The sequence below is a fragment of the Heterocephalus glaber genome, unplaced genomic scaffold (assembly GCF_053883595.1).
Source record: "Heterocephalus glaber isolate CG9 unplaced genomic scaffold, H.glaber_assembly_v1.0 deba00001472, whole genome shotgun sequence".
Classification (NCBI taxonomy): Eukaryota; Metazoa; Chordata; class Mammalia; order Rodentia; family Bathyergidae; genus Heterocephalus; species Heterocephalus glaber.
The window spans coordinates 6262737-6278626 of NW_028258315.1; positions in this window are offsets into that span (position 1 = coordinate 6262737).

Here is a 15890-nt window from a genome sequence, read left to right on the forward strand (position 1 = left end):
ACCAACCTAACATAAGTTTATAATGAATACGCTCTTCAATATAGCATCTTTCCCCTTCAGGTGGGGAGTTGAAAGGAGTTGGGGAGGGAAGGACATGTAGAAAGAACAGGTAAGATTAGCAGTGAGGCCCAAAGACACAGAAAGATCACACAAACTCTAAGAAGTTGTTAAAGGCAAGAGAAAATGGCAGAATGAAAGAACAAAGATGTGAATAGAATCACCTAACAGCAACAGGGAGGCTAGATACCAAATTTACTTTCCTTTAAACCTAATGATCATCAAGAGAAGGAAAAAGAGAAGAAAACAGTAAGAGAGAAATCCAAATTCAGTGCAGAAAGGAACAAATGAGGAGATGAGGAGCAATATGGGACAGCGAGAGAATGAGTGAGAGAGAGGGAAAAAAATATAAAAGAAAGAAAAGAAAGAAAAGTAAAACTTTGAAGAGCAGAGAGAAAGTAAAAATTAAGAACTGAAAATAGGAGAAAATTTTTTTTTTCTTTTTTGCAAATAGCCCTAGAAATTATGGGCCTCCTTCAGGGTATGTCTCTGCTGTTACAATAGGCAACGTAGGAATCCCTGTGCATATACGAGTCAATCAGTCTCAGCAAGCCAGCAGCAGACCAAATACAGTGGTCTGATGGGCCTTTATTGTGGAGATTCTCTTTACTTTTCCACTGAGCTTCAGTTTTCATCGAGGAGCCTGAGAAGCCCTCTTTCTGTTACTAACTTCTGCTCTATCTTGTGGCGGTCAGGACAAGGGTCTTTGTAATCTCCTGCGCCTCTGTAGTGTAGGACCAGGTAGCAGAAGAGCCAGAAGGCCAGAGGTGCACGGTGTGTGTGTGGGGGATTGGGCCTTGAAAGGTGCCCACGCGGCTAAGAAGACCTCACTGTGGCGTGGGCGGGGTCCGGGACGACCACGTAGCTTCAAGCTGCTCCTCTCACCTAGCCGGTTCAGCTTAGAGCAGATGTGTATTTCTTGTGCTCCTTTTTTCTTAATCTCTCACACTGACCAGCATTGTAAGAGTAAAAAGGAAAAATATTCTTTTCTTTTGATGATATAAAAGATTGGTTTCCAAATGTTTTACTCTTTGTCAACATTCTGGAAGGAAATATCAAATAACACGAGATAGGATATACCTTACTATTTAACAGGTGATATAGGTTGTTTAATTTAGAAAACAGAAAGTTCACTGAAGGTCTGGATACTTGGAAAGACATTTTTCTCTAGAATTTCCCCCCCTCTTTGCCACCTGCTGGATAAGATGCTCACTCTCTGGCTTCCAGTGACATGTTGGGCACATTTCATCCATTCACTTGCCACATTTTATTGTAACTATAACTCTTGTTACTGAGTGACCTGGTTTATAGTTGTTACCCCAGCATCATTACTGATAATTCCTCTTTGTAATCTCAAAATATCCCTGAAGAGATAATAAATATAATTATAATATAAGCAGAGGCCCAAATAGCCCAGGTTTCCTATGTTGCTGAACTCAAATAAGTGCAATCTGGTAACCAAAAGTAAGTAAGACTATTTCATGTGGCTCAAGAAGCACATTAAAGGTGGCTTAATTTCTGAGCTCCAATAGCAGCCTCCAGAAGTTTGTTCTTCAAGTGCCCCTGAGAGCTGTGGCTACTGAAAAAACTTTCAAATATAACACCCATCACTTCCCTGACCCCTTCCCACATCCTTGTTTTGTCTCATTTGCTTCTTTTAACTCTTCGTTGTCAATTGGCTCCTCTTTCCTCTATTCATTCTTGTGCATCTGCTTTACAAACCAGCCTGGCTTTGGAGGGTAAGGAAAGAAGAGTATTTGGTGGCCAGATAAAGTTATTCTGAAGGAGTTGGGAATGGGATGAGGAAAGGCTGAGAAGTCTCAGTGGGGACTGAATCTCGTCTGTGTCACGAATTAGCTGGGAGGAGGGCTGGGAGTGTGCATCTCAGTGTGCGGCCCAGCACTTCGCACAAAGAGGTACCCAACAATGTGAGTGAAAAGAAACGAATGAAGGAATATTTTGACCTGGCTTTCAAGAAAGAATAAGATTTGGGCGTGTTAGAGGGAGTTGGTGGGCATCTGGGGAAAGGAGGATCAAAGCCTGAAAGAGGATTGTACAGTGGAGAGGCAAGGTAGATTTGTGAAGTAGAGAGAAACTGAGGGAAGTGATATTTTAGGTGGAGTAAGTTGCCAACTTTGTTTGGGGTAGTTAGAATACTTGATACATTGGGTAGCATTGTGATGGATAATGAAACACATAGCAGTTAGGAGGAACTCCATAAATGGTGGCTAACACATCACTACCATGAGGACTGCTGCTACCACCACCACTACCACCATCATGGTCATCACCACTGTCGCCACCACCATCATCACCACCATCATTAACATCACCACCACTGTCATCCCCATCATTACCATTATAACCACAAGCATCATTATCACCATTGTTACCACCATCATGGTCATCACCATCATCATCATTCCCACCATGATTAGCACCACCAGCATCATGACTATCATCATCCTCAGTATAATCATCATTTTCATTATTGAGGAAGTCCTGAGACAGACATAAAGTGGTGGGTTGCTTAAGGGAGGTACTGTGGATGGAAACTGAGAAGCTTCTCTGGGAACAAAGTAAATATTAGAAGGGCTTTGTGGTAGAAGATAGAGGAGACATCTTCTACAGCGCTCCCTTGGGAAGTTAGGATGAGATTGGGAATCACAAAGGAGCTCATTTCAACTCAGCATCAATAAACTTTCTCATAATCAAAATTTCTAACCATGAAACATATTATCTCATGAGGAAGTGAGCTCCCCTATATGGGAAAGTCAAACAGAATCTGGATGATCACCTGCCAGGGGTGTTAGAGATGCTTAAAGAAACACATAGAAGAGCACAGTACAATTTTTCCTTTGGATCCCTTCTAGCAGAGTGAATCGAGGACCTATAGACCTTCTGGACAGGGGCTAAGTTGGTAGTGGTTGAAATAGTAAAAATGTTCATGGTCTATACCAGTGGTTCTCAATTGAGAGTGTTTTGGTATCCCAGGGAATGTCTGAAGACATTTTTCATTGTTACAACTTGGGGAGGGTGCTATTGATCTGCAGTGGGTAGGAGCCAAGGATGTGTTAAATGTCTTACACTACAATCTCCATTGTTGGTGGGAGTGCAGACTGGTGCAACCTCTGTGGAAATCAGTATGGAGATAACCTCAAAGAACTAGGGCTGGAGGTCCCATTTGACTCAGCTATTCCCCTGCTGGTTATTTTTCCAAAAGAATTAAAAGAATCGTACCACAGTGATATATGTTCAACCATGTTATAGCGGCACAGTTTGTAATACCTAAAGCTTGGAAACAGCCCAAGTGCCCGTCAACTGGAAACTGGATAAAGAAGATGTGTTTTTATTTTTAATAAAATGGAGTACTACTTAGCCATAAAGAATGAGAAACTAGAAACATTTATAGCTATAAATGGATGCATATTGAAGCCATACTCTTAAGTGAAATAAATAGAACACACGTGTAAATACCAAAATAATTTCTCTACTATGAGAAACTGAAAGTGTAAATAAGGATTAAAATGATTAAAATGAATAATTGATAATTTGAAATATTAAAAGGTCCAAAGGTGTAGGGTTGGTGGGAGGGTAAGGGGAAAGGAAAGAAGGGAAAGGAAAAATTATGAGAAAAGAAAACAAATGGAAATGAAATCTATGTAAATAGGGAAGGATGGAGGGAGTGAAGGGCACACAGGTAATGGGGAAAAAAATAGGAACCAAGATCCATCATGTACGGGTACAAGCACCCAATGATAAATGTAAATGTATTGTATACCTAAAATGTACCAATAAAATAATTTTTTTAAAAAACATTTTCCTAAGCAGTGAGCCAGAAATCCTGCCAAATATGCCCTTTGCAATGTAGTTTCACACACATCTTAAAAATTCTTCTTCTTTCTTCAAAGCTTCTTTGAAGTCAGTAAAACTGGGGAAGAAATACAGTAAGTGATAAGGACAAACTTGCTTTTCAAGCTTGTTCAAAACCCAATTCTGTTTGCCCCCAGCAGGTGCTGTTGAATGAGGTCTTATATTCATCCCACTTCCAGGAGGGTAACAGACTTCTTGATGGCTGAGGATGGATGAAGAGGATTCATTTCATGAATTTTTCTTGGTAACCTGGTTGATTTCCTCATTTTGGATGGGACTTATGAATAGTCAGGGCACATACATGTCCAGGTTTGCCTAAGACAGTCACGATTGTGACATATTGTGTTTAAGTGATTGATAATAGTACCTTTTATAAAACATAAAAATGTCTTGGTTTAGACAATAGATCAGATGGCCATGTTGCTCTAAGTCAGAACCTAGGTATCTTGATGACACTGTCACACCATTTTAAAGAATATTTATGAGGTCACGGTGAAAGGATCACTTGAGCCCAGGAGTTCAAGACCACCTTGGGCAACATAGCAAGACCCTGTCTCAAAAAAAAATTCATTACCTAAGAGGTGTCAGTTTACCAAGAAATCCTGACTAGTTGCTAATTTGGTTGATCTCTGTACCATAATCATGAAATCATGTTGAATAACACATCCACAATAGAGAACTTCTGTCCTTTGGGTCATGTATTGGCCCATTTCTTCTTAATATACAAAAGCCACATTTCTGACTTTCTTAGGTAGACTCTGGTGATTGATCTGTGGCTACAGATAAAAGTAAATAATTTGTTGATCTTATTCTGGTCCATCATTCAACCCAGTCAGATTTTTGCAAGATACATATTATATACAAAGCTAATCATTCATGCAAATGCTTCCAAAATCATGACCATTTCTACATTAATTTTTCATCTCATTTTGTCTTTTCTATCCACCTTTCACCTTCGTTTCCTAATCCACTGCCCTTTCTTCAACTTTGACTCCCAAAGAGATGTTTTTGCGGCACATTTTCATTGGTTTTCTGAAGGACATAAAAGCAACAGATATTATTAGGTGAATCCATATTTTACAAATACAGTATATAGTATACAGTGTCTCATCACTGAATACATTTATGAAGCTTTCTGGTCATGAACACCACAAACCATCTTATATTTGTCTAGAGGATGGTTTTCCCCTGCATTGTATTGTTCTATGTTGTACTTTTCTCAGCTCTTTGGGGGAGCTGTTTATTCAGCAGGTGCTATATATAGTAAATTGCCATATGCATTTATGTTCCTATATAAATAATGAACAATCCTGTATTCTCAGGCACTTTGATAGCCGCAGTGACAATTTATAGCCCTTATTTTAGAGGAAAAATGTACACAAGAATTTACCTTGTTTCAGCAGATAAGACATATCAGGTTGGCACATGACCTCGTTTTTCTTCTTCTTTGAAATTGTAGTGTAGCAGTTCATGACATTGCTTGTAAAAATATGCCAGTTGCTTAGAATGCAAAAAAAAACCAAAAACCAACCCACACAATATTCACTACGCTCAGTCCTAAAAATCATTCCAATTTCTTTTCACCAGTTAACATCCCAAATGTGGGATTTATAGATTAAACAATTAGGAGATTCTTTTCCATTTTTTCTTTCTGCTCTCCAAGCTTAATATGCAACAGCACACGTGCAGTCAAGCATATGCCTGGATGTCAGTCATAAGTTAGAAAATAGGACCTATCACCTACCAGGTGAGTGACCCTAAGGTTAACCGGTCTTTCTGGGACTCATTTGCCTCATATGATTTACGGGGGTAATAGAGTTTGTTTAATAAGGCTATTGGGACAATAAAATGAGATAGTGTATTTACATTTCTAGCACCTGAAATACAGTAATCCAAAATGAGGCAGCAATCTTCCTTTGTAGGTATTTCCATATCTCTATCATAGCACATCTCCTAACTCCCAGACATCTGTTCAGGTGTCTGTCCTCATCACTAGATCATGAGCAACTTAGCGGCAGATGCAAGGTGTATTTATCTAAGTAGCTCCACAGTTGAGCTCAGCAAATATTAGGCACCCAATACATATTTTCTGAATCAATAAACCAATGGATAAACTTGGCAGTTTCCAAGGGCGGCAATTTATTGTCACTTCCTCTCCCTACATTTAAAAAGTGGCCTCGAAAAGATCCAAAATAGGAAGTGCTCAAGGCCTCCCACTGGCTTGAGTACAAATGCTTGATTTGGCTTTGGGGATAAGTGTCTCTCTATTCCTGCAGGACCAGAGGTGGTCTACAGCTGTGGAGAAGACGCTGTTGGTGCTCCTCACCTCACTATTACAGAATGGTGGCTCCAGCTGCTGTCAGTGTTGGCTAACTAGATGCTCATAGCCACAGATTTCCAGAGATTCCCCCCGCCCCATTAACAGGCGCTTCTTGTCTGCAGGCTTTGGGAGATTGTATCCCCTCTCTGCCAGGTAATCTGCCCATGACAAGTAGCCAGTGGTTAACTGATACATGAGTACCAAAGCCTAACTCCTTTGAGACCATGGTGGCACTTAAACCAAATCTCTTGGCTACTAGTGTGGACCTGGTCCATTACAAGGTGTCAATAATGGGGCCGTGTAACTTAGTACACAATCAACACACAAAGAGGGCACAAGCAGGCTTTTCTACAGGCCGAGTGAGGGCCGAGTGAGTCTTCAGACCCTTTGCCACCTTTGGCAGTTTTCCCACCTTTTTTGTACTTTGTTCACATTTGGAAAATACAGGTCATATTTTAGTATTTGAGACTTGAAGGTTATAGGATTTATCTGGATTTAACACTTTATAGCCAAGGATCAAGATGAGTTTCTTATGAATGTTTAATAATTCTTGACATTTGACTAAGGAAGAGAATAGTAACAAAATGTAATCTTAAAAACATAAGGCCAGGTGCCAGGATGTTCTAACTGTATTTCAGATAGAAATAGAGGTTAACTTACTTGTGGTGAACTGTTTTCCAGAATGACTGGCATATAATGTTCTTACAAGACAGGAAGAGAGATGGCAGAATCAATCTTTTGAAGACTTATCTTCAAGTTGATCAAACTAGGCTAAATGTATTCTCCCCACCACCTACATCAAAATTTTGCAAAGCTTCAAGTTGGAAACTATGAATATCAGAGATACGTAACAAAACATTTTCTAGTAGTAGAGATTGTTCACTGTTATAGAGTGCTATAACAAGGAGTTTGGACTGAATTCATGACCTGAGTTTCCAGAAACAGATCTTGTTACCACACCCAGCATTTCCACCAAGATTGTGTCTCTATGGTGCTGGGAATTGATATCAAAGACGACTTATTCTAATTCTTCCACTTTATTCCTCTGATGGGGAAACCAAGGACTGGAAGATGGAATGGACTAAAACACACATTTTAAAAAATGTGTGAGCATCCCCTTTTACCATGTCCTTGAACCATGTGGTTTTTGCTGAAATCATCCAGTATGGCCAGAATATGGAGGGGCTCAGTGTAGGGAGGAGATGGGTGAAAGGTGCTTTCTGTCGTCTTGTTCAAGGGGACAAATCGCTCTGTATTCCTATGGCCCTAGAGATGAGAAGGAAGCTCATGGTGACTTGATCCACTAGACAAACTAGTACCCTCACCTGTACCCCATAATTTGAGCTGGTTCTAAGTATTCTGGGATCACCTACACTAATCCTGGTGCTGGTAGGAGTCCATCCAATCAGCCAAAGCTGAAAGTAGCGTGGGATACAGTTGTACTCTGGTGAACACCTGTGTAGTGGAAGGTGTTGATGGTAGATTTTTCTCTTCCTTTTAGTCCAAGGGGAGGCTTGATGTATTTTAGAGGTAAGAGAATGTGGAGATGGTTCAGAGTTTAGGTTTTTATTGGTCCATCCATGTGAAGAATGGATATATTAGTGTGATTGAAGAGACTATTTGGAAGATGTGGGGCTGAAGCTGGCTGGGATTCATTGGACCCTGGAGAGGATCCAGAGCACAGCTGGGGGCTGGACTTGTGCTACCTGGTGCCGCAGTGGCCATGACTGAGAAGCCACCTCTGACCTGCTCACTTCCAGCCCACATCACCAACCAAAATCTTCTGAGACCTTTAGGCTCCATTAAGACAGAGCTGATCCAGGCAAGGGAGTGAAAAATAAGGCAGATAAAATTGAAGTCTGAGATGGTTCTAAATTCGGAGATCCTTCATTTGTGGGCTCTGCTGATGGGAGTCCATGAAGCAGTAGAACTGAACTCACCACAGAGGAATAATTTCAGTACAAGACAAACTCGTCTATCCAAGGACAGAGTCGAGGTAACCAGTGAATAAATAACCCCAAAGTCTCCTACCATCACCACTTAAATTATTTCTTAAAAAACACAAACACAGAACTAAAACACAAAACAATATATTATCCCTGCACCCTGTGCCATTCTCTCTCAGGAATTACAAGCAGCTGGAGGAAGTAGCAAATAGATTGCAATTGTAACAAAACAATTGCCTATAACGTTTTCAGGAGGAATGGACAATGATACACCTGTGAGAAAACATATCTAACACTTGACGTTTACCTCATGAACTTAATTTTAGTATTAGCAGGCAGAGATTTGAAAAATGACTGTGCTCATCCTAAACTCTGGAGTCACATTACTTAATTACTTATGGTAATTACCAATCAGGATGATGATTGACATCACTGTAGGTATTCAGACAGGTGGTAAATGGCCTCAGATTGGAGAATGACATTCATAGTGTCTTTCTTTCCCACCATACCTGCAGGGAGCTGATTCTTCACCAGATTCCTGACAAAGGTCAGGGCAAGGACATGGTCTGCCTATTTCTTGCAAGTTATATACCGTGTCTTCTGTTTGAGGACGTTTGAATTCAATCTTGCAGTGTTGCAGTGTTGGTATTATAACTGTGTTCTGATTATGGGAAAGGACCTGGGGACTTTTGGCTTTGCTGAGCTCAGCTATGGAATGGGTACTAAGGCTGAGATGCCAGCTGTCTGGCTCTGGTCTCTGCTCGTCAGATCAGCTATAGTTCTCAACTTTTCTCTCTCTTCTGCTTCTGGCCACATGATGTTGACATTCACATGTACCGCATATTGCCATGTATATTTCTGAATTTTTATGAACCCCCACAAAATTTTGTAGAGAAGTAAAGCAAATAAGATCGCAACTTTTACGGTGTTCATAAAATACATTTTATAGGGATGTGAATAATGAATCAGCCTTTTAGTGATCTCAAAACTTGTTCTTTTAGCAAGAAAACATAGCTTCTCCAATTTTGAAAAAATGATTGAACTTTTAAAGAGACTTGATGCTTCTCGACTGTCACTCTTAAGTGCTATTAACATACTAGAAAGTATGTGCTGTTAAGGAATAAACACAAAGTTACTTCATCTTAAAATTGCACCCTGCTGAAGTATCGATTTGTAGTTATTATGAGTAATATTGCCAGTTTCACATGCATATCATTTTGTCTGGCTCAGAGCAGTGCAGCTGTGGCTGTTACTGCAAAGCTGCGGTCCGCGTGGGCCAGGAGCTGCTCTGCATGGTGCGGTGGTCTCAGCTTTTGGATCCTCCTGGAGGAGATGTGGGGGAAGCTCCACAGAGAGGACTGAGGCAGGAAATAGTTTCTAGCAAGCATGTTTCCTGAGGGATAAGCCCCTTATCCTCTGAACAAAGCTTGCTTTTAAAAGCCAGGATAATACACGGGGGAGCATTTTAATTGGTCAGAGCCAGTCCAATTTTTTTGTACTGTATATGTTACCATGAAAATATTTTAATTTTTAAATAAATATATTTCTCTAATTTTCACAATGCATAATACACTCACATAGTTAGAAAATAAAGAATAAAGCAAAGTTTTAGAGTGAAAAATTTTTCCTATTCCCGTGACCATATTCATGTTGTTCCTGTACTCCCCAGCCCACTAGGACAGGTACTGAGTGTTAGTGTCTAACTAATGCATATTTTTCTGGAATTTATCTTTGTGTATAGAAGAAAATACAAATATACATGTCTATTTCTCCTCCTTTTATATCCATAAAATGTAGGAAATTGTACATGTGCACTGCACCTTGTTTTAAAAAAATGTAACAGTACATTTTGAATTCTTTCCATAGGAGCACTTGATAAGATTTACTCCTCTCTTTAAAGCTCTCAAGGGTCTGGACAAAAAAACCTTTCACATTTTAAAATTATAAAAATAATTTCTTATATTTCTGATATTTCAATGGCTTTACTTTTGCACTGATATATTTAATCAGTATGGAAAGCATTTTCACGAGGCTTGAGTCTAGCATTTTTTTTCATGTGCAGAGCCAGTTGTCCCAACAGTATTTATTGAATAATCCATCTTTTTCCCATTTACTTGAAATGTCATGTTATCCATTAATAAATTATTGTAAACATCTATGTTTTAAAATCCCTATTCTATTTCCTTGATTGATTTGTCTGGGCCAGAACAGTACTGTACTATTTTAATTTTTCCAGGATTGTATTTTGTCAGTTGGTGAGGAAAATCTCCTTTGTTTTTAATTATTTTCAAAATGTCTTCATTATTTTCTTATCTTTTATTTTATGGATACTTTATAATTAACTAGTTAAATTGAAAAATCTTTTGCTAAAATGTTGTAGTCACATTAAATTCACAGATAAACTTGTAGATAGATGACATCTTCTAATGTTTGCCTTCCATTTGGAGCATATAATGTCTCTTCACTGATAAAACTCTTCTAGTCTTCTATGCCCTTCAGTCAAATTTTATAATTCCTTTATTCTTCTCACAGGTTTTTTCCATTTCTTAAGTTAATATCTAGTTATTTCATGTTGATATTAAGAATGATGGCTCCCTCTCTCCTTGTTATATTTCTTAACTGGGTATTTGTTGAATAGTTTGCTGCTGATATTTTAAAATAAATGTATCTATTTTGTTTTAGTTTTATTAGAGCAAAGGAAAACCATATCTAACTAAAACAAACATCCAGCAAACCCTGTGTTACCACCCATCCAGAAGCCCCCACCCAAGCCAATTGCATATCATCTATACCTGCATCTTCCTCACCAACTCTGGCTTATTTTGAAGCCATTCCAGATATTATATTTCAGTATACATTTCTGAAAGACATGGAATCTATCTTTAAAAGCATAACTACTATACCATTATGACCTTTATGTAATAGTTACAACAATGTCTTAAAATCATTCAACACATTCAAGGTTCATATTTTTCCAACTATCTTTTAATAGTTCTTTTGAGTCAGGATATAAATACATTCCATACATTATAATTATTTGATGTTTCACAAATATATTTTAATCTATAGGTTAAGGCCTCTCTGCCTCTAATTTCTAATTTTTTAAAAAAAATTCAGGTGTTTTTTTTCCTCTAATGTCCCTCACAGTCTGATTTTTTTCTGTTTGAAGGCAGTGGTATCATTTCACATGTTTCTGTTTCCTACGTTCCTTCCAATCCTGTCATCGATGTCTGTCTAGTCCTGTTGTTAGTGCAGCTCATTTTCCCAGGGATTTCCAGGAAGAGACTGCAGAGCAATTCCTTGACTTCCTGCTTGCCCATAGGGGCTTCCCGTGCTTGCCATGTTGAGGTCTGTTCGGCTGAGGCTTTTGTTCTCCAGGCCACACACATCCTCCGCCTCCCTGTGCCCGCTTCGTGCTCATTCCACAAGGGTCTGAGGGTGTTTCTCTCTGTCCCTCCTTCTTCCCTTTAAGGTCCTCGGGAATCTCAACTCATCTCATTTTGCTGTAGATGTTATCCATGTTTTAAAAAAATTTATATTCTGTTTCTATAAGGGGATTCAGGAAGATTAAAAAACTCTATAAGCGTCCCTTAACACCTCACCAGAATGTATGATTTAAAATTTTTTTCAGTTAATCCTGGCGGAAAGATCATACTGTCTGGTTTTTATTTATCTAATTTTTTTTTTCCCAAGAGATCCTTCTTGTTTTCTTTCGTCATTTTGCTGACCGTATCTCATTCTCTCAAACTTCTCCAGTCTCACTGAGCGTTCCACCTGGACTATTCCAGAATTTGTTTTAACTCGGTTTTGGTGGGAATTAATTATTTAGATTACTCGGAATCTTTTTTTTTTGTTCTCATCCAAATTTGCTTTTGACCAGAATTGTGGAAAGAATTGAGTTCTTGAAGGAAAGTACCATTTCTTTCTTTCTTTCTTTTTTTTTTTGGTATCTGGGATCAAACTCCGGTCATCGAGCTTGCGAGGCAGGCGCCGGAACCACTGAGCTAAATCCCTGGCCAAAGTACCATTTCGTTTTTTAAAAATTTAATTTTATTGGCACACTTTTGATACACATAATAATCACATTTATCAGAGAGGATTTGTACCTGTATGTAATATGTCTCGATTCTTCTTTTTCCCCATTCCCCTCCCCTCCCTTCAACCCTCTTCCCCTCCTTATTTACAAAAGCATTGTTTCCATTTTTCCTTCTGTTCTCTTTTTTCCTTTTCCCTTCCTTCCCCTCTCTCCCCTCCCTTGTTTTCCTTCTCATTTGAACATTTTCTTCCTACTTTCCAATATCTATCATCCGTTTTGGTCCTTATTTGCCCTTTGGGTTTATCACACAAAAGAAATAATGTGATATTTAGACATGCATGTCCAATTTATTTCACTTGAGAGTGTGGTCTCAAGGTGCATCCATTTACCTAAAAATGTCTCAAGTTTATCATTCCTTATGGCAGAGTAGTACTCCATTGTATATAAAAAAACCCCACATTTTCTTTATCCATTCATCCATTGATGGAAATCTGAGCTATTTCCAAAGATTTAGCTATTACAAATTGTGCTTCTATAAACATCATACCCATGTGGTATGATACTTTTAACTCTTTGGGAAGATACCAAGAAGGGGGATAGATGGGTCAAATGGAACATCTAGTTTTAGTTTTTTGAGGAATTTCCATACTGATTTCCATATTGGTTGTACCAATTTACATTCCCACCAACAGTAGAGAATGGTTCCTTTTCTCCCACAGCCCCTGCAGCATTTGTTATTGGTTAATTTCTTGATGATAGCCATTCTTTCTGGAGCTAGATGGTATTCTAGTGTTGTTTTGATTTGCATTTCTCTAATGACCAGTGATGTTGAACATTTTTTCATATTTATTTGCTGTTTGTACTTCTTCATCTGAGAAGTGTATATTGATCTCAGATATTTTATTTCATGTTTGTATTCATAAAATTAATATCTATATCTGTCAGTTTTGGAAGATGATGAATTTCTGCCAATAATTATGTGGACTGCTGGCTGACTTCCTGGCAGGCTTCTCTCTCTTCCATCTGCTCAGCAGCAACAGTAGTCGCTAGAGACATGGTCTGTCTTTTCCTCAGATGGGTGGGCTGTAAGAACAGCTGTGCAGCTAGCTTTCTGTTGAATCACCAGCTAGAGATGTAGCAGATCCCACTGTGCATGGAATGCTAAGTCAGTAGAGCTCAGTGAAACATAGTTGTTCAAGGCATTTATGATGGCTGCTAATGAACAGCTTTGACTCAGTAGTTATTTCTCTACTTTCACCTTCCTACCCAAGACATAATTTAGGCCGAGTGAGAGTAGTTGGTGTGTTAGGGATATCTTTGAATCTCCTTTAAAACATACAGGGGCACACACATGGGAATTTATATTTCAGTATCAAAGGCACACACATCGGAATTTATATTTCGGTATCAAAGACAAGTTATTTTGTTAAAAAGCCCAAGTTCTTTAATAATTAGATGTAACAGTTACCTGTAACACACCACATAATTGATATTGATAGGCAGGGTGTCTCAAAATCACAGCACCTTAGTTGAAAATCAATGATTTTATGTTATGTAATCTGTTGGACATTGCACATTTTATGTTGTGCATCTTAGTGCCAAGAATGCTGTCAATTAAAGAAGCTTTGAGGTTCTTCTGTTGAAGATTAAGTAAAATGTAAGCTACAGTTTTTTTGTTGACTTATTTAACTAAAATAGGTGCTTTACTTTGAGTAAATCATCACATTCTCTTCTCTAGTTGTCCTATGCACATAAAGCTAAACTATGAGAAAACAGCTTCATTCACCTCATTTAATCATTTGTAGGATGAGGATTTTTTTAGGATAGAGATGGTTTAAGTGAATATGTCATCATTAGTGATAATCAGGTTTGCTCATGAAGGAAGGTCTTAGGTAAGGCTACTGGTTATAAAATAATTTCAGTTTTGGCTTATGATCCATATTATTTAGCATATTTAGACACTTTGGCCAAAGTGACATCTAAAAATATCTCAGTGGATGTTCTCAAGGTAAAGCAGGAAATTATGCACAGGCAAAGATAGAGGAGAGGAGTGTGCGTGTGGCCCTCCCAGGTAGCAGACTGATATTCAGTGGTACATATTTTGACCATTATTCTTTCTCTCCTGTTTTTTCAAATTCTCCTTGTCTGGGAAGGCTGATAAAATGAGCACATTTTATTTGCCTTTAAATCAGACAGCACGCCAAGTGTCGTTAAAGATGGCTCTGCTCCTGAATCATTAAAGGCCAGAGAAGGAGCTGCAATGGAATACACTGTTTTTTGACATTCCGTAACATTGCCCTTTGCTGCAGCTGCCAAAAGTGAGCAGCTGCTTCCTAAGTTCCCTGCCACTTCCTAGCTTTGCTGAAAGAGGTCAGCTCTGTTTTCTCATTACTGATCTTTCTACAGGCTGGGCATCTGGATTTGCTGTTCTCTTTTATCCCAATTCAGTATTTTCTTTACCTCATAAATGACACGATGGACAGTATAGGCAACCGATGGCAACAGACATTTTTTATGTGCCCCCTGTGATTTGGCCCCAGAGGTTTAACCCCAGAAATCTAGCTCACCTACCTGAAAATCATGGTAATTTTCCACTGAGATATGACATAGGAGGGCTCTTTTATTATTGGTATACGTTTGTGATCCATGATAGTGACATTCATCTCGGGGAATTGGTACATACGCACATTGCATCTTGATCATTTTTACTCCCACGCCCCAATTTCCTCCCCTCTCTCCCCTACCCCAGGCTCCCTTCTCATCTCTGAGCAGGCACTCCCCAAAAGAAGTACAAATGACCAATGAGTACATGAAAAAATGTTCAGCATCTTTGGCCATTAAAGAAATATAAATCAAAATGGCAACGAGATGGCATCTTCCTCTTGTAAGATTGGCTTTCATCAAGGATGGCAAAAGCAGCAAATGCTGGTGAAGTTGCAGGGGAAAAGGAGCCCTTCTCTGTTGTTGCTGAGGACAACATTATGGAAACCAGTGTGGAGATTCCTCAGTAAAGTCAAAACAGAAATCCCATTTGACCCAGCTATTCCTCTTTTTAAAAATTAGTATTATTTTTTTCTTTTCTTTTTTGTTTTTTTGAGGCAAGGTCTCCCTTTGTAGTTCAGGCTGGCCCTGAACTCACTATGTAGCTCAGGCTGGCCTTGAACTTGTGGCGATCCTCCCACCTCAGCCTCCCGAGTGCTGGGATTACACGTGTGCACCACCACACCCGGCCCAGCTATACGTCTTCTGGGAACCTTCCTGAAAGAGCTAAAGTCATCATAGTACAGTGATATTCCTGTCCTCATGTTCATAGCAGCAAAATTCATAATAGCTAAGATATGGAAGTGGCATAAAAGGTCTCTTAAGGACACAGAGGGGAGAGAGCTGAGGAGACAGAGGTCACCATGTTTCCCTGCTTTGGCAGCTCTCTGACATTTTAAAGAAGGAATGCACTTGCAGATGAATATGTTCTTTTGCCTTTAGTTATAGCAAAATATGGTGCTCCAGAGTGGTTAGAGGATCTTCTCAGAGGGCCTTTCTAGCACCATGCATGGCATCTGTAAGCCTAACTAAGTCAATTTGAGATTGGAAGCTTCCACTGAGATGGCTTGAGTTAAAGGACAGGAATGTAATGCAGTCGGGTGTCAGATGTCTTCGT